Source organism: Clupea harengus, chromosome 2, assembly GCF_900700415.2.
Source record: "Clupea harengus chromosome 2, Ch_v2.0.2, whole genome shotgun sequence".
NCBI lineage: Eukaryota > Metazoa > Chordata > Actinopteri > Clupeiformes > Clupeidae > Clupea > Clupea harengus.
The window spans coordinates 93,227-113,696 of NC_045153.1; the positions used below are offsets into that span (position 1 = coordinate 93,227).

At 42.2% G+C, this 20,470-nt stretch overlaps 1 pseudogene; it reads right to left on the reverse strand.

Annotated features, from left to right (window-relative positions):
• Positions 1–5,318: 5,318 nt before the first annotated feature.
• On the reverse strand, positions 5,319–20,303 carry LOC105909203 (annotated as a pseudogene).
• Between the last annotated feature and the right edge of the window lie 167 nt (positions 20,304–20,470).

Below are 20,470 nucleotides of genomic sequence, written 5' to 3' on the forward strand. Positions count from 1 at the left end.
GTTTTTAAATAAATGGTCATGTTTTGATAAAACTGGCTTTTGTCGCTTTTTTCCTCCATGATTGAAAATGGATCTGTCGTTGTGCGCGGCTTCGCTGTCGACAGCAGTCGACAGTGTCGCAAAGTGACGCATGCACAATGTGAGGAACTACCATCCGCCAAAGGACTACCGTCCGGTAGCGACACCTGCTGAGAACTGTTCTACTTCCTGCAGGAGTTAGCGTGGATACAGCAACCACCGTTTCTAGCGCGCTGCTGCCACCTAGTGGTTGAACTGTACTTATTCATGAATTAAACCCTGAACACTTCTCAAAACTTGATGCATTTCAGGCAATAATCTTGCGCTGAGGGCGCTACAATAACATATGAGGTGTGGCTATTAAATAATGAGACTAATGCTATATGTCAATCGTAATGAAAAATACTAATTATACTCATAGAACTCGTACAGTGCATCCGGAAAGTATTCACAGCGCTTCACTTTTTCCACATTTTGTTATGGTACAGCCTTATTCCAAAATTGATTAAATTCATTTTTTCCCTCAAAATTCTACACACAATGAAAAGAAAAAGATTTTTTGAAATTTTTGCAAATCTTTTAAAAATAAAAAATGAAAAAATCACATGAGCACTCCCCATCCAACCTGATGGAGCTTGAGAGGTCCTGCAAAGAAGAATGGGAGAAACTGCCCAAAAATAGGTGTGCCAAGTGAAGGAACCAGAAATTAAGATGTAGAGTTCATAATGATATACCATAGTCAATATTATATCTAGTTGTAATTGTGCTTTAATTTAGACATAATTTAGAATGTAAGCATTTCTGATTGACCTGGGGTAGGTGTGAAGCCTGTGAGTTCAGATCCCTTGGAGCTCAGCTGGAGATCGTGCCCATTTCCTCTGTGAAGAAAATGGCCTCACAGACTCAGTGTCTCCGAGGCCTAATGAATAGAGGGTGACACCCCTTATACTGAGTGCATTTAACTGCAATCTTTCACTGGATAATCAGATGAGTCTGAGGTGAAGTTATGAGTGGAACTTCAGGCTTTGTCTCCCTTGGAATGGCCACCATTGTACAAGATTAAACCTGTTTCCTGACTGATCATAACTAAGACTGGGTCTCCAAATATATGGTATAAAATGAATACTATCACAAGCTTGTAGCATCATACTCAAAAAGACTTGAGGTTGTAATTGCTGCCAAAGGTGCTTCAACAAAGTATTCAGCAAAGGCTGTGAATACTTATGTACGTGTTATATTTTCGTTCTTAATTTCTGATAAATTTGCAAAAAATTCCAAAATCCTGTTTTTGCTTTGTCATTATGGGGTATTGAGTGTAGATTGATGAGGGAAAAAATGACTTTAAACGATTTTAGCATAAGGCTGTAATATAACAAAAAGTGAAGCGCTGTGAATACTTTCCGGATGCACTGTGTATACTCGTAATAACAGTCTCATTATTTAAAACCCACAGCTTGTATGTCCATGTGCAGGATTTGAAAAACAGAACTGCTGTGTAATATTCTTGATATCCATTTACCTGAGATTTTTCAGTTTACACTGCGGGTCCTCCTTTAGGTCTAAAAGCAGTTTCACTCCTGATTCCCCTGGATCATTTCCTCTGAGATCCAGCTCTCTGAGATGATTGGGATTTAACCTCAAGGCTGAAGCCAGACTAGCATAGCCCTCCTCTGTGATACTGCAGTCTGAGGGCCTCATTTACTAACATTGCGACCGCAGCTTAATCTGCGCCTTTGTCAAACTGCAAATAACGCACGGTATTTTGCATCCTATTTATCAAACAAGAACATCGTCGCGTCATCTGCGCCTAAAACCGCCCATTAGTGTTATTTAGCGCTCCGCTAAAATAGGGAAGAAGGAGCCTACGTGTTCCACCATGGATGATGAGCTAAAATTAAAATTCGAGCTTTTGGTTCACAAGGTTACAGCAAACTAACCCAGGTAAATATAGAAACTCAAAAATATTTCTCCGTTTAGCCCTTCCGTCCACATTAAAAGTTCTGATGGTCTTTTATTGGTGAGCTGATTTTGGGAAATTAAACTTTTCAGCGAACATTGAGTTTCTGGGTTGCTATGGTTACCCCTCAGGGTGCCTGTGCAGCTTCATATTAACGAGTTTATGTTCACAAGTTCATATTCACACATATTAACATGAGTTAATCACACACAGGCAACTGCAAATTGTTAATATGGTTCCCTAAGCTAGAGATAGCAAGGATAGTTAAAAGCCAGGTTAACTGCTCCATAGCATCCCGTTAAATAGTCTGGTAGGAATACACGACATGGTCGTACATAGTTCATGTATCCTAGGCGGATACATTTGAAAACTGGAGTTGTAGCGTGGACAGGGGAAACTGACGTTTTCAGTCGTTCGGTTGCCATGGCTTGCGCTTGAGAGGCTATAACGTCAAAATAAACATGGAAGGTGAAATGAATATGCTGCTCTGTCTCTCCCGAACAGCTAGCTGGTGGGACAGTTTGTAATTATATTTGTTTGTATGCCTATTAAATGATATATCAAATATAAACATAAAAATAACCCACAATATTTCTGATGTTCGTATTTTTCAAATTTCTCGCAGGCACATAGTTTTCATTTAGCAGCTGATATGTCATGCTAAAACACCTCTTGTTTCGTTACTAATACATAATTAGGCGCACTTTACGCATCTCCTCCCATTTCTTTGCGACGAACACCCACCTTTCTCACACCCACTTCCCAGCGGCGGTAATCTGCGCTTTTACTCAGGTGGGCCTCCTTTGGAAATACAGTTTTATGTCTTTACCCGCTATTTTACGCCTGAAATGGGCGCAATCCTGTTAGTAAATGAGGCCCTGAGAGTCTAAGGTGAAAATGTAGTAATAATTTGGTCAAGGCAAACACAACAAGACATTTACACTGTATTTAAAGTAAGACCATTTTTGTAGCCAAATTGAAGGGATCAGCAGTTTACAACGTGAGGTATATTGGATGGCAGATCATTTGAAAGGTTGAAAATAATGCACACTGAGGTGGTATTACCGCCCAAAATGCAGTTCACAGTTCTAAATGCATGGTGCTATGGTCAAGGTCCCATTGTTAATTACCTAAGCACAATTATTTTGAAACATATACTCAGATATAAACATTTCTGAGTCCTCCAGATTTTCAATTAAATAGTTTGTGATCTTGTGGTTTTCTGATTCTCTAAACATTTTATTTTCATCTGAGTGATTGTCCCAAAATATACTTGATAAAAGTTTCGTATGACCTTGTGCCGTTCTTTCAGTGAGCTCTTAGCATGTAAAGGAAAAGTCTATGTATGTCTGAAACTTTACATAATTTGAAAAACTGTGTAAGAAATATTGTTTGTCTGTCTGTAATAATGAGGATACTTTTCACTTAATATATTTCATCAAGAAATGTGAATGTGTGTGTGTGTGTGTGTGTGTGTGTGTGTATGTGTGTGTTTGTAAGTGGATTGGTTTGTACATATGTGTGTGAAAGATGGAAAAATAGAGTGATATGAAGTGTTTACTGCTCAATTAATAATGACCCTTTACATGTGAAGAGCATGACAGTTCACCATCACTGTCAAATTCACTGATATCAACTCAGTATTAGGTCTTGTGATACTCACCTTAGTTTCTCCACTTTACAGTTGGGATCTTCCAGAAGAGAAGAAAGATGCTTCACTCCTGAGTCTCCTGCTTCATTCCCACTCAGCCACAGCTCTCTCATGCGTGAGGGGTTTGATCTCAGTGCTGATGCAAGAGAACTGAAGCCCTCTTCTGTAATACTGCAGTTTGAGAGGCTGTACAAAGAAAAGGAAAACATTTGTTTTATCTGTTTATTTTGTTTTCTGTATGTGTGTTTGAGTGTTTGTAAGTGTGTGTCTGTGTGTGTGTTTGTAAGTGTGTGTGTCTCTGTGTTGTTAAGTGTGTGTGTGTGTGTGTGTGTGTGTGTGTGTGGAGGAGGGGGGGGACATGTAAGTGTGTGTGTGTTTTTAAGTCAGTGTGTAAGTGTGTGCGTATATAAATATGTGTTTGCAAGTATGTGTCTCTGTGTGTTTGTGTGTGTGTGTTTGTGTGTGTGTGTGTGTGTGTGTAGTGAGTTTGTCTTATGAAGATGGACAAGGAGTGATAGATTGATATAAAGTGTTTACTGCTGAATTCATAGTGACCCTTTACATGTGAAGATCCTGACAGTTCACCATCACTGTCAAATTCACTGATAGCATCTCAGTATTTGGTCTTGTGATACTCACTCTAGTTTCTCCAGTTCACAGTTGGGATCCTCCAGAAGAGAAGAAAGATGCTTCACTCCTGAGTCTCCTGCTTTACTCCCACTTAGCTGCAGCTCTCTCATGTGTGAGGGGTTTGATCTCAGTGCTGATGCAAGATAACTGAAGCCTTCTTCTGTAATACTGCAGTTTGAGAGGCTGTAGAGAGAAGGAGAAAAACATATTTAACATCAGTTTACTGTTGGCACATCCATTTAACACTTTAGACAATGACTTAAGTCATCATTTCAGGAGTCTAAATATAAATATACTTTATATATGATACTCTTGACATTTTATTTCCATCTGAGCGTTTGTCGCAAAATGTACTTAATATTAGTTTAATAAATTGAGACAACTTCTACAGTTCATTCAGTGAGCTTTTATCATTGAAAGGGAGGATCTTCAAGTCTATGTGTGCTGAAACTTTACATGCAAATTTGAAAAAGTGTATTAAAATGTACAAAATGTCTCTCAAAACTCATTACTAGGGAATACTGAAGAATCAAAATGTCTTACCTGAGTGTCTCCAGTGCACAGTTTGGGTTCTCCAGTCCTCTACAGAGTTCTTGGACCCCAATATCTCCAATACTGTTGTCACTGAGATCCACATTTTTCAGCTTTGAAGATGGTTTGCTAAGGATACATGCCAGTGCTGTACAGCTCCTTTCAGTGAGCCCACAGCTAATGAGCCTTAAGGGGAAAACAGCCACCAGTGACTATAAGCTCAATGAAAAGGACACTGCTGCTGTCTGTATATTAGTGTTGTGCTTCTAAACCAATTCAAATTTCAGACAAAATGTTTCTTCACATATCAGAATTGAAAATGGACACTCAATCAATGGAGGAGTTGTGAAAAGCTGTAGGATCAATACGGTTGTCAGGGCAACTTTAATGGGAAAATGTGATTAAATTGCAACAAAAGCCCATTTAATTCAAACTTAGTCACATTATACCCTATGCCAAAAGTGAGATAATCCACCCCCTCTAGTCAATCACATGTTTATTTGCATTAGAAGATTTAAAAAAAAAAATGTAAGTGTTTCTAGTCAGGGTTTATTATTCGAACGGTCAAAATGTGCATTAAAAAGTTAGATGGAAACACAGCTAGAGTCATTAACCCCTCCCATCTTGAGAATACACACTGCCATCATACTTACTGAGCCTTTTGAGATTCCTCCACTACTGGCTGCAGCCTTAGGAGACCTTCATCAGATCTGATGTACTTCTTCAAGTCAAACACATCCAGTTTCTGTTCTGATGTCAGCAGCACAAACACTAGAGCTGACCACTGGGTAGAGGAGAGTTCAGCTCCAGAAAGTGTCCCAGCACTCAGGAAGCTCTGGACCTCTTCCACTAAGGAGTGATCATTGAGTTCATTCAGACAGTGGAAGAGGTTGATCACCCTTTCTGATGAAGGAACCTCTCTGATCTTCTCTTTTAATGTAACTGATTGTTTCTTCATTGCCCTTCTTATTTCGTCTTCTCTGTAGTAGGCCATGCAGGAGAGTCTGGTTAGACTCCAGAGAGAGGCCAAGAAGGAAACGGAGGAATAGGTCAAAGCGTCCATCTTCATGCTCGAAAGCTTTGTCCACGGCACTCTTGTGTAAGATGATCATGGATTCCTCCATTGAAGGAGACACATTCAATATCCTTTTCCAAAGATGAATGGATTTTTCAGGAGCTTGGTGTCTGGATATTATGTCTTTCCCTTTAACTGCCATCATCAAAAACACATACAAAGCTGCAAGATACTCCTGGACACTTAAATGCACAAAGCAGAAAACCTTTCCTTGATAAAGCTCTGATTCTTCTCGAAAGATCTGGGAGCAGATGCCAGAGCATACTGCTGCCTCTCTGACATCAATGCCAGACTCTTTTAGGTCTTCTTCATAGAAAATCAGATTACCCTTCTCTAACTGTTCATATGCCAACTTTCCAAGACCAAGGATAACTTTCTGGTTCCACTGTGGATCAAGGTCATGCACATTTTCAAACTTTAGGCTCCTCTGTTTGGTTTGAAAGATAAGGAAATAGGTATACATCTCTGTCAAAGTCTTTGGAATCTGTCCACCTCCTGAAGAGCCAAGAATCACCGCAAGAACAGTAGCAGCAATCCAGCAGAACACTGGTATGTGGCACATAATGTGGAGGCTCCTTGATAATTTGATGTGAGAGATGACTTCGCTGGCAAGATTCTGATCACTGATCCTCTTCCTGAAGTACTCTTCCTTCTCTGGGTCATTGAACCCTTGTACCTCTGTGACCCGGTCAACACACTCAGGGGGGATTTTATTGGCTGCTGCTGGTCGAGAGGTAATCCAAAGTAAAGCAGAGGGGAGCAGATTACCCTTGATGACATTTGTCAGGAGTACGTCCAATGAGGTGACCTCTGTCACATCAGTCAAACTATAATTTTTCTGAAAGTCTAGTTTGAGTCGACATTCATCCAGACCATCACAGATGAACAACACTTTGCACTTCCCTTGGCTGGGAAATGTTGACTGCTTTATTTCTGTGAAAAAGTGGTGGAGGAGATCCATCAAAGAGAGCTGTTTTTCTCTCATGAGGTTGAGCTCCCTAAACAGTAATGGAAATATGAAGTGGATATCCTGGTTTTCTTTTCCCTCTGCCCAGTCCAGGATGAACTTTTGAACTGAGACAGTTTTACCAATGCCAGCAACTCCTTTTGTGACAACACTTCTGATTGGTTTGTCTTGGCCAGGTAAGGGTTTAAAGATGTCACTGCATTTGATTGATGTTTCCTGTCCAGCTGGTCTTCTGGATCTTGACTCAATTTGTCTGACTTCATGCTCTTCATTTACTGAACCACTTCCTCCCTCTGTGATGTAGACCTCTGTGTAGATCTTGTCTAGAAGAGCAGAGCTTCCTTGCTTGGGTATTCCTTCAAAAACACTCTGGTACTTGTTCTTGAGATTTCTTTTCAGCTCAGTCTGACAAACTATGGCCAGCTCATCTATTTCACAAAATATTAAAACATAATAATGTTTTGTAAGCCACTAACACCAAAATGTAATAATTACTTTGTTGCTAATGCAGCTTATTGATGCAAATACATACAAATGCAAGGAAGAATTCTTACTTTGTTGCAGTTTGTCAGCGAGATCTTTCAGCTTCATATTCCTAAGGAAGTGCAGTGCCATCTTCAGAGCCCTTCTCTGACATCACTCTCATCATCCTCTTTACTCTCAAAGTTCTCTTGGTAATCTGGACTCAGCATCCTCTTGAATGTCTTCAGTTCATTCTTCACAAAGGTGATGATCTTCTCCTCTAACACCTAAAGTACAAATATTTGGTCAGACTTTGCATTGCATGAATCTTGTTAAATGGTCATTATGCCATAGAACCATAGTACCAGAACATTTACAGACTGTACTTATGTTTATCTCAACCTTAATGGTAGCACTTTAGTTAAAAGCTGCCCTAATAAGCATTTTAGAACTCATTCATAAACACTGAATAATGTGTTTTTTAAGACCTTATATCAGTAAACATCAACTGATAAAATGTTTAAGAATAATGTGGAAGAAATTACACTGTATTGACTTAGGGAAAAATATGACAGCAAGAACTACTCATGTTATGGGTTTATCATAGTACACAGTTAATCATCACACATAGTGTATCCATGACACAAGCATTGTTTGTGTCAATATGTTGTTTATGTTATGGAAGATGTTATGTCACCTAGTGAATACTGACATACGCTCTTCATAAACACATATGTTGCTTTTTAAACATGTTTTAAATGTTTATGAAAGTGATTTAAAATACTCATTTAGTTACCCTTCAACTAAAGTGTTATTGTGCAAAGTATCAATATGATACTACTTAATGATACTCAGCATGATCAATTATACAACACTGCTCTTTTGTAGTGTTGCTACAATGTTAGAAGGCATCTGTAGAAAAGTGATGCAGCTTTTCACTTAGTTCACTCTTCACTGGGATTGATCCAGACTATGATGTAGCAGTAGCCATTGGGTTTACTGTGAGATAAGTCTGCTTTAACTGCTGCTTCTACTCTACAGATTGACTTGTAGTAGAGACAGGGGCGGCTTGTCCATAAGGGCGATTGGGGCGACGCACTGCCTAGGGGAGAAGGAAAAAAAAAAAAAAAAACCTCCTGATGTATAAACGCAATATCCTTGTAAGTCGCGTAAATGACATGTACATTTAAATGTAATAATTTTTTTTCTGTCGGATTCTACCACTAGACCGTCTGATTTGCCTCTGTATGTCATTGTCGAATCAGGTAACCGTCGTTCAGTCAGCCTAAAGTCGTGCTTCAAATGGCCCCGCCCCTTCTGGGGCGATTTGGGGCAAAATGAAAATCGCCCCAGACCTCTCCCATTGACTCCCATGTTAAAATCATTTTTTTCACAAAACAGAGCTCTCAATGCATTTGTCAGCGGGGAAAACGTATTTCCTAAAGAATCCGTATTGAAACCGGATGTCGTCACTTTACTCCGTTTGATTAGGACCTTTACTTTTTAGTTGAGAAGTTGTGTTGATCGCCTGACATTCAAACAATCGGTTTTCTTTAAATTATTATTATTTTTGTGAAGTTATACGGCTTATGTGAATGAAGCTATCTACACGACTTTTTATATGTCTACATTGACTCGGTTAGTTGTTCATGTGGTACACGAATGTTGCAGAGTATTGTAGGTCTTAACTGAAGCTCTCCATTATTGTTAGGTTGCTGCTAACGCTTAGACCAACAATCCATTGGAACACATAGTAGCTAGCTAGCCTCGCTGCTAATACGTATAACGTTAGCATGCTGATATGAATTGACCCATTATAGTCAGGTGGCTTAATGCTCAATTGACTTGTTGACCGAACTTTTACAAAGTCATACAACTAAACACACAAGTGACTTGTTAACCGAACTTTTACGAAGCTATATGACCAAACACAAAGCTAGCACTGTTAATTCCGGTATAGCTAGCTAGGGCAATTAGCTCGCCTAAGATACTGTCATTTAAGCTAACCAATTACCTAATTTCCCCCAAACCCGATCAATTGTGTGTGTTTGTGATGTGTAACATATATCCTTTATCAGTCATTCAAGTTATTTACGTTTATTTACCGCTAGCGATTGTACCGACACGAGTGTAATTCAATTGCTAGCTAGATAGCTAGGTAAATTAGCTCACGTAAGATACTGCTTGAGCTAACCAGCCCAAACACTGAATAGCGAGCTAGGGCAATTAGCTCGCCTAAGATACTGTAATTCAAGCTAACCAATTACCTCATTCCCCCCAAAACCCATCGATTACGTGTGTTTGTGATGTGTAACATATATCCTTAATCAGTCATTCAAGTTATTAACGTTTATTTACCGCTAGCGATTACAAGTGTAATTCAATCGCTATTAATGTTAACGTGACACAACATTAAAAGTCAGGCATCAACATGGTTCCTAAAGAATAAATCAAAGGTCCTTGTCCATTTCTGTTCAGGACATGTGACAAGTTTTATCCAACCAGAGACCGGAAAAAAGCCGACAGCATTCTCTATGGCTTCCGGGAGCGCTCGCCCCTCCTGGTCTTGTCATAAGTAGTGGACGTAAAAGCCTAAACGAACGTCATACAGCTTCGACAGAGGCATATTCTGTCAAGATGGCTGCCCTGTTCAGTGCAATAACTCGATTTTCCCTGTGACAGAAACTCCTTTTTAGTCGGCGTACTAATGAAGATAAATTGACAACAAAACAATTAGGACTTCCTAGACCAAATGTATCCATTCAACAGGTTTATACAAAGGGAGGGAAATCCTACATCGAAGAATTGGAACGAAAGAAAATCGCGGTTGTGAAGTGGCTAACGCGGTCTGTATTTCATATACCACTGTCACTTTTCATAGGTTTCACAGTGTGTTTCACAGTTCGCTTCTTGCACTAACACTGAATAATTTTTTATGTAATGACTTATTTTGCTTTTGTAAGCCAATACTTTCAAGATCAGTCAATAAATATTGTTGGTTTTGACTTATGTTACCCCTTCTTTATGATGTTACTGGACATATCATGTGTCCTGTTAAGCTATGTTACATCATACAACATTTGAGACACGTGGATAATGAAAAAGTGGGATAATTTAATGTGGAGCCACATCATGTTTGCTTATGAAGGGTCCTGGATGCAACTTTCTTCCATAGCTTTCCACCTGTAACTTGCTACTCTAGCTATGTAGCAAGAGGGGACATATTACTGTTGTGTGCTGCCAATAGTGGACAAAAAGGTATTGCTGTATGAGTTAATCAGCTAACTTAATGTACCTACTGAATGGGTACATGGGTACATAATCATTATAAAAAAATTTGCCCCCCCTGAGAATTTTTTCAGGAGCCGCCACTGAGTAGAGACATGCTGTAGCAGTAGCCATTGGGTTTACTGTGAGATAAGTCTGCTTTAACTGCTGCTTCTACTCTACAGATTGACTTGTAGTAGAGACATGCTGCCTGAATGTACAGGCCTGATTCTAGTCAGGTGAATCTTGGGAGGAAGTAATGAGATTCAAAAGCATTACAAGGCAGTACATGTGCATGCATGAAGTCCATCAATAGTATAGAATATTTAAAATAATCTAAGCAAATAACTATGGAGAAAATGGCTTAGCCCTTCTGATAGGGAAAGGATAAGGAGCCTTATGTGAGCCATGACTATACAATAAGTGCTCTGTGAAATTAACACAAGGATCATTTTATATCCAAAAGACATACAAATATCAAATGTTAAATCATATTAAACTCATATCACTGCAGCAATATTTATTATCATTATTGATGAGTACGTCTGTGTTTGCTGCATATGAACTGTATTCATTATCATTATTGATGAGTATGTCTGTGTTTGCTGCATATGAACTGTATTCTTTCCCCCAGCATGCTCTCTTGTGTGAAGTTGTCTCTATTCCTGTGAACTAACAGCTACAGTCCTACACATCCACTGCAGTCTGAAATTCCCCATCACTTTAGTTATGATCAGTATTGTCAACTCTGGGCATATTCAGTATAACAGTACTGCATCCAAACCTGGAATATGTGTTTCAGGTCCTCCTGTTGAGACTTGGTAAACGGGTCACTGACAGCATCTGGGTCCCATTCCTGCATCTGGCCTCTGTGTATAAAGCATTGAGTGGATAACAGCATTAAAGCCTGAAAGTGGGATACATTAGGTGCACAACAAGCCCCATGTTAATTCAGTGCTGCTGTGTATGGTGCCTTGTTTAATAATATAATTGTATGAGTCTTTCGACATTCTCTGTGCTGATTCATTTAACCCTTGAATCCATAATGTTCTATGGAGTTGGCACATTCTACACAACACATTAACAGGCCTGTATCTACACAACACATTTACAGGCGTGTATCTACACAACACATTTACAGGCGTGTATCTACACAGGCATTGGGAGAATTGTCTCATTGAGTTTCTACTCAACAACTTGACTGGCTGTTATTATGGTTCTGAGGACAACATGTGTTATATATTGCTCCTAGCATAAGGCAAGGGGTGTCTGATAGGCTTCTATTGTGTACTTCTTGCCTTCGCCCCTCTATCCTCTATCTAATGTTACACCCAGGATGCTGCGCTCTTCTAGTGAGCGTCGTTTGGCACTGCCGTCTGTGCAAGTACTCATTCTCATTTGTAGTTCCACGTTGGTGGAATGAACTGCCTACCCACACACACACCTACCTATCCACACACACCTACCCATCCACACACACCTACCCATCCACACACTCACACACACCTACCCATCCACACACTCACACACCTACCCATCCACACACTCACACACCTACCCATCCACACACACCTACCCATCCACACACACACCTACCCATCCACACACTCACACACACCTACCCATCCACACACTCACACACCTACCCATCCACACACACCTACCCATCCACACACTCACACATACCTACCCACACACACACACCTTCCCATCCACACACACACCTACCCATCCACACACTCACACACACCTACCCATCCACACACTCACACACACCTACCCATCCACACACTCACACACACCTACCCATCCACACACACCTACCCATCCACACACTCACACACACCTACCCATCCACACACCTACCCATCCACACACCTACCCATCCACACACACACCTACCCATCCACACACACACACACCTACCCATCCACACACACCTACCCATCCACACACTCACACACACCAACCCATCCACACACACCTACCCATCCACACACTCACACACACCAACCCATCCACACACCTACCCCTCAACACACTCACACACACCAGCCCATTCACACACCTACCCATCCACACACCTACCCATCAACACACTCACACACACACCACACACACCTACCCATCCACACACACCTACCCATCCACACACTCACACACATGTACCCATTCACACACACCTCACACACATACACCTACCCATCCACACACACACACACACCTACCCATCCACACACTCACACACCTACCCATCCACACACACCTCACATTCCTACCCATTTACACACACACACACCTACCCATCCACACACACACACACACACACACACACACACACACACCTCTACCCATCCACACACACACACACACACACACACACACACACACACACCTCTACCCATCCACACACACACACACACACACACACACACACACACCTATCCATCCACACACCTCACACACATACACCTACCCATCCACACACCTCACACATCTACCCACACACACACCTACCCATCCACACACAGCAGAGGCTACCCATCCACACACACCTACCCATCAACATACCTACCCATCCACACACTCACACACACCTACCCATCCACACACCTACCCATCAACATACCTACCCATCCACACACTCACACACACCTACCCATCCACACACCTACCCATCAACATACCTACCCATCCACACACCTACCCATCTACACACCTACCCATCCACACACACACACACACACCTACCCATCCACACACTCACACACACCTACCCATCCACACACAGCAGAGGCTACCCATCCACACACACCTACCCATCAACATACCTACCCTAACCCTATCATGCAAAGTACCAACCTGCACCTGGGGTTGGGGGTTCAGTTTCATGCTCAAGAACACTTCCACACACATGGTCAGGAGGAGTCGGGATCACACACACCTCCACACATGGTCAGGGGGAGTCGGGATCACACACACCTCCACACATGGTCAGGAGGAGTCGGGATCACACACACCTCCACACATGGTCAGGAGGAGTCGGGATCACACACACACACACACCCACACACATGGTCAGGAGGAGTCGGGATCAAACTAGCAACCTTCAGACTGAACGACCCCTCTACCTCCTGAACCAGTGTGTCTGTGCTGTCAGATTGTAACTGGGAAGGGACTTTTGTTTTGAGGAAAATACAACTTTTATTCTGAAACAGGAAGTGGTCCTCATGACAGGAAATAGGAAGTGGAGAGTCACTTAAGCACAGGTAGTGTGTGTGTGAGTGTTTGTATAGCACATGGGGGGTATTCGTCGTAGCTCGCTAAGCTGTTTAGCGAGCTAATTTTCAGGCTAAGATAAAAAACGCCCCTCTTTTTGGTTCGTGGAAGCAACTTTTGATAAATCACCATAGTTACATATCGATTAGCACTAACCTGCTCCAGGGCAGGCTAACTTAAGTGTAGCTGGATAAGCTTGCCACACCCCCGGAAAAAGGAGGGATCCCATTGACCAAGGACTGATATTAGATAGTTAATAAGATTAGCGGAGGGAGAGCGTTCTTTGCAATCGCCAAGATCAATTATTCTTGTATGAGCGCTACCGATTCAGCCGACAAAGAATCATTCATTTACAAGACCTTCTCGAGTCATTTATTGCAAACACCACAGTCGAACATTGACTGTCTTGCGCTTTTTTGCGAGTGGTACATTTTTGTAGTATCGGTGATGCGGAGAACAAAGCACTCATAATTATATGAGCGTTATTAGTACACCATAGCATATCATTATTGTAGAAAATGATTAAGGTGGACTCATGATAAGAATAAAGAGAAATACAGAACATTTATTTTCACTGCTTCAATTTATTGTATTTGTTATTAATACATTTAGTCATTTAACAGACGCTTTTATTCAAAGCGACTTACAAGAAAATGTAGAATTATATCGAGGAAGGAGGTTAGGGGATTTGAACTAGCAACCTTGTAGTTTCGAACCGGTAGAGAGAACCTCTGTACTAGTTGACACTTGCCGTCAGGTATTCATACATAGATATCACCCTATAAACATCCCAACACATCTTGCTCTCACAGCGGTGGCGGTGTTGAATTTTGCCATGTTATGGTCTTGTATCCTTCATAAGCGTTCATGTTCATCTCCTGCTGGCCAGCGGAGAAAAAAAGAGCCCTTTTCTTTGAGTTTAGAACCATTATACCGCTAGAAAATCATTGTTTTGGTGATCGACCTTTCCTGCCTTTTGAAGTAGGACGTGCACGCGCAAATGCCCCGGTAAGTTTAGCCTGGTTGAAATTAACCACATGATTTGGATGCGGATCAGCCGTTAACGAACCGATATTTGCTGTTCTCAATCAGCTCGCTAATCTTAACGGGCTAAAAGGCCAATTGATTAACTTAGCTTCAATCCTACGACGAACGTACCCATGGTCACTGCTGATGGGGGACTTAACTTGCTGGCCACTACCAGGGATGCTACTGGTAAGACAATGTTTTGATGTTATCTGGTGATCTGTTTAATGGTAATCTATTGCAAAAGTGTGCTTTAGTGTTTGAGTTTTGTGTTAGTTTACATGCACTGTTGTTGTTTGTGTATTTGATGGAGGGCAGTTTGTGAGTGCTGTATTTAATGTTTGTTTCTTGTAAAGGTTTTCAAGCTGAAAAGACGTGTTTGCACTATAAAGAAGTATTTGAACTCAAATGAAGAAAAATGAAGAAACCGTCTGAGTCGTTTACATTTTAACCCTGTTGATGGCCAAGGCCTTTTTCAAGTTTGGGCAGAAGCTAAGAATCCCCTGATAACTTGACAGTTGAAAACCAACGCTGATTGATAACCAAAGAGCAGAGGAGAGTTGCTAGACAGCAAGGCTATTCAAGAGGCATTGGGAACCCAATCAGTTAACTCAGAAGAATTAACTGAGAATTCATCACATTCAAGATGGCAGCCGAAGCTCTCGGCAAAACACTGGATCAGCTTAAGAAATACAGGATGGTTGCAAAGACCTCCTTCACCAAGCAAGCTAACTATCTCAGTCGGAAAGCAGGCTATTTAACTGAGTTAGAACTCAGACAAGAATTTGCAAAGCTCTCTGCCGATTCAAGGAAAGTTATTGAGGCCAACGATGACTACAGGACTGGGTTAGAAGCAGAGCTAGCAGCCAAAGAAGATGGTAAAGATGATGTGCTAAGTCTGGAGCAAGATGCAGACCTAAGTAAATACGGCAGTGAATGTGAGCAAAAGTTCAATGACGTAAAGCAGATTGTTACTAGAGGTTGCTTTTGAAGAAGCAGAAAAGCCTGTAGGCATACATATGGACTACCTGTGGAAAGCAGCAAGTGTGAAGGATTTGTGAAACAAGAACACACTGGACCGACAATACCAGTAGTGAAAATTAAACCAACCAAACTGCCCACGTTTAGCGGCTGCAAAAGAGACTTCCACCGCTGGAAGACAGACTGGGAAAGCCTTCAGAAGCAGGGAGAGCCAACCGGTTCGCCAGAGGTAAAAAAGATTCAGCTTCTTGATAGTGTGGAAGAAAAGATTGTGAAAGATCTCCGCTTGTCGACTTACAGCACAGCTGATGATGTCTTCAGAGTGCTGGCAAATAGGTATGGTAAAAAATGTGCCATTGCTCTAGAAATTGTTGATGAGCTCGAGAAGATTCAGCCAGTCAGAGGAAATCTGCCGAGAAAAGTAGTAGACCTTATTCAGACCATTGGAAAAGCTCTCGCTGACCTCACAGACCTAGGAAGTACCGGCACCATCAAAAACCCACTGGTGGTGAGGTCCTTAGAGAGCAAGCTTCCTGAGGGTTTGAAGAAGGACTGGCTGATGTTCATGGTGGATCCTAGCAATGATGTCACTGAAGATAAGCACTTTGACATGCTATTAGCTTTTCTGAAGAAGCAAGAGGAGATCTTCGAGAGGCTAGAGCACCTACAAATCACAGACAAGCCAGAGAGTTCAGACAAAGCAGAAAGGACATTTAACAAGAAATATGCCTCAACTCAAGCCACAAAGAAAGAGGATGCTGAGGAGGGATGCATTATCTGTGGAGATGACAAACATAAGAACAGGATTTTCTTCTGCAAAAAGTTCAGGGCTCTGAAGTTGTCAGAAAAGGAAGCTGCTGTGGAAAAGATTGGTGCATGCAGGGAGTGCTTAGGGTGTCATGAGTATGATGATGGCTGTAGAAACACTTACCTGTGCAGGAATGTAGACTGCAAAAAGAGAGGCTCCTCAGATCACCACTTCTTTCTCTGTCCAAGAGGGAACAGCAAGAGGCGTGAACTTGAGAAACCTCAAACAGATGACAGAGACAAAAATAACTTAACTGAGGAACAGAAGAGATTCTTGGGTGAACTTACCCCCGAGTTAGCTGAGAGGTGCAGGAAGGCCTTCACCAATAATTCGTCGAACGTCAGCTGTCCAGCTAAGAACCAGGTGAGCCTCCTCAAAGAAAGTGGATTGAGAGAACTTCCTGTCATTATGATGTTAATGGAAGTGACCGCTAATGCAGGTCAAAAAATCTGAGCCCTGGTGGATCTGGCTTCAGACACCAACTACATTACTCATAAAGCAGCCAAAAGATTGAATCTTAGGAGTGAGAAGATCACACTAATTGTGCATGGAGTGGGTGGAATGGCTACCAAAGTAGCCACAAGAAGATACCTCCTCAGAGTTCGAATCAAAACCTCCAAGGGAACTGAGAGGGCCCATGAACTAATCTGTTATGGGCTGAAGGAGATCGCCAAAGTTCACCGAGCTGTCAAGCCTGAAGAGCTGACGAGATTCTTCCCAGAAGTTGAACCTGAGGAGCTGAGGAGACCTGAGCAGATTGAGTTGCTCATAAGTCACTGAGAAGGGAGACTTGCCCCACAAAGGGTGAAAGTTGTTGGAGATCTCGTCTTGTGGGAGAGCCCTCTTGCAAAGACAGTGGGCGGAGCGCACCCTGATCTGTTTGAGCAAGTAAACATGACGGCACATGAGTCAAAGACACATTTTGCTCGTTCTATGAGAACAGCTGCCATCAAATATGAGGAGATCCCTGCTGAGGTCCCCTTCATGACCAAGACAGTTCACATGCAAGACACCATTGGTGAAGCTAGGCATACACCTGCAACTCACCGTGACGTCCTTGAGTGCAAGGAGGCGCGAAGGGTACTGGAGGAAGACAACTACATGGATGATGTCCTAACATCCCACAATAATGCAAACAGACTGAGCGAAGTGACCAAGGAGATTGAGGAAATTCTGCAAGCAGGTGGATTTTCTCTGAAGCCATGGGTCCAGTCTACGCAAAGTAGGAGGCAGGAAAGGGGAGTAGCAGACACCACAAAGAGGACGCCCTCTGAGACGCACAAAACATTTGTCCTGCCAAGTCAGTCAGCTGAGGAAGTGGTAACTGACGCCAGGGACAGCATCATTAAGCTGCAGAGGAAGGCCTTTTCAGCAGTAATGACAAGAGGTCAAGTGAAGAGATGCCGAGGGGTCACCACCCAGGACCACACCAAAGCTGAAGACTCTGTTGAAAAAAATGATACTGACCCAACCCACCTGATTGTCTGCCCTGATGCATCGGAAACTGATCCAGAAATGAGACAGGGTGAAGTTGTGCTGAGAGTAGCACTTTCAAACTCAGCCTTCAAAAATCTTTTGGAGGTCAAGAGATTTAGCTGCTTGTCCAGGCTGGTGAATGTCGTTGCTTGGGTAAGACGGGCTGCTGATAGCTGGCTAGGCCTTAAAGACCAGACCCCAAAGAAATCAAAGTGGGAGGCATCACCCTCAAAAGAAGAGGGGTTATATGAAGTGAAAGATGAGGTGAAGAAGAGAGTGAGGCTGAAGGTGTGGGGTATCGTGTTCAGTTGCATGGCATCCAGAGCCATTTATGCTGACATTGTCAGTGACATGTCCGCAGAAGGATTTCTGCTTGCTTATCAACGATTTACATCACTGAGGGGACACCCCAGCAAGGTATGGTCTGACCCAGGCACCAACTTTGTCGGGGCCAAACCTGCCCTTGAAGACCTCTATCGGTTCCTGGAGAATCTGGAAAGGTCAGGAGTGGAGGAAAAGGTGGCCAAGAATGGCACAAAATGGTCCTGGAAGATCCATCCTGCAGACTCACCTCATAGAAATGGAGCAGCTAAAGCAGCAGTGCGGACTGTAAAGAGAGCCCTCCAGAACGTAGGTGGTAATGGAGTCTTCTTTGAATAAAAGTGTCTCCTAAATGAATAACTGTGATGTGCGTTTGGGACTGTTATCTAAATATATCACATCAACTAAATATTAATTGCTTGCCTACAGAGTGCTTGATGGTTCTGCTCCCACCTACCTAAATGCTCTTGTAAGGGCAAATGTTACACCCAGGATGCTGCGCTCTTCTAGTGAGCGTCGTTTGGCACTGCCGTCTGTGCAAGTACGGCAGTCCAGACTATTCTCATTTGTAGTTCCACGTTGGTGGAATGAACTACCCAGCACTACCAGAGCAGGGGCGTCCCTCTCTACCTTTAAGAAGCTTTTGAAGACCCAACTCTTCAGAGAGCACTTCCCGTCCTAACTGGCACTTCGACTAGTGCGTAACTTGTAATTACAGCAGTTACATTTCTGCACTTCTTTCTTTCTTTTTTATTTCATTTTGTTATATTTCTTATGTAAAGTAGTATTTATTTATTGTAACACCAGGTTCTATTGCTCGTAGCTTGAATATTCTCTCCCTTGTACGTCGCTTTGGACAAAAGCGTCTGCTAAATGACTAAATGTAAATGTAAATTAATTGTCTTCTACTTTCACTGGAAAAACAAAAGAATCCATGAGCACACACCAGGCTATTACCTTAAAGCTTATTTCACTTATTCATGAAAGTGAAAAGAAGGAAAAGCAATCAATGTAAAAGAATTTCCTTTTTTAGGAGGGAATTCCATTTGACAACATTGAGCTGGTCTGTTGTGTTAGTCTGGCTATGACCTCTTTTCTCTTGATCCTCTAAATCATCGGTTCCCAAACTGGGGTACGCGTACCCCCAGGGGTACGCGAAGTGGTTCAGGGGGTACGCGGGGAGAAAATTTCCGCGATAACAGAAAACGGACAGAATTCGCAGAATGTACCGTTTGAAACAGGATTGCAACTTTCAGACGGAAACATCATTTTGTGCATCAAAATCGCCCAAATTCCCCTGTATTTGGTCCTGCAAGGCTGTATTTCTTTCTTATAAACACAACAACGATCGCGACGATGAACAAGCATTAATTAGAAAACAAAACCACTGAGAAAATGTCACGTCTGTGCTGAACTCCGCTCCGGCCACGCCCCCCTATTCAACACAGACCTCCGTAGCCTGTCAAATGAATTCGCTCATCTTCCCAATCGCCTGCAAATAATGTTTTTTTAGTCTTCTGTTCTGTTGATGGCTGGCAAACAACAACCACCTTAGAAGGTTTGGGTCACTTGTGGCACATATTATTCACTCATTTTAAGCCATCAATCTACCTCTGGGTGAACAAAATGAGCCGAAACGGATTAAAACGGAATTAAAGTAAAAGGTGAAAAGGAAAACTTTTTTTTTCCCAACGGGAGGGGGGGGTACGCAGCTGGAGATTAAATGTCTGAAGGGGTACGGGACTGTAAAAAGTTTGGGAACCACTGCTCTAAATTCACTCCTTCATTACATCATGCTGTAAGATGAGATCATTTACCTTTTCGCCCCTCCAGTCAATGATCCATCTGTGACATGTCCGCGTTGGAAGTCGATGTCACGGTCTTCTGACCAGTCACTCTTCATGGACACACAAGTGGGCACAGGTGATGGAGGTCTCTCATGATGGATGAGGCTCCTGTATAGAACATTATGATTCACACAGTTCATCTCAAATGTGTGTTTCAAATGTGTGTTTCAAATG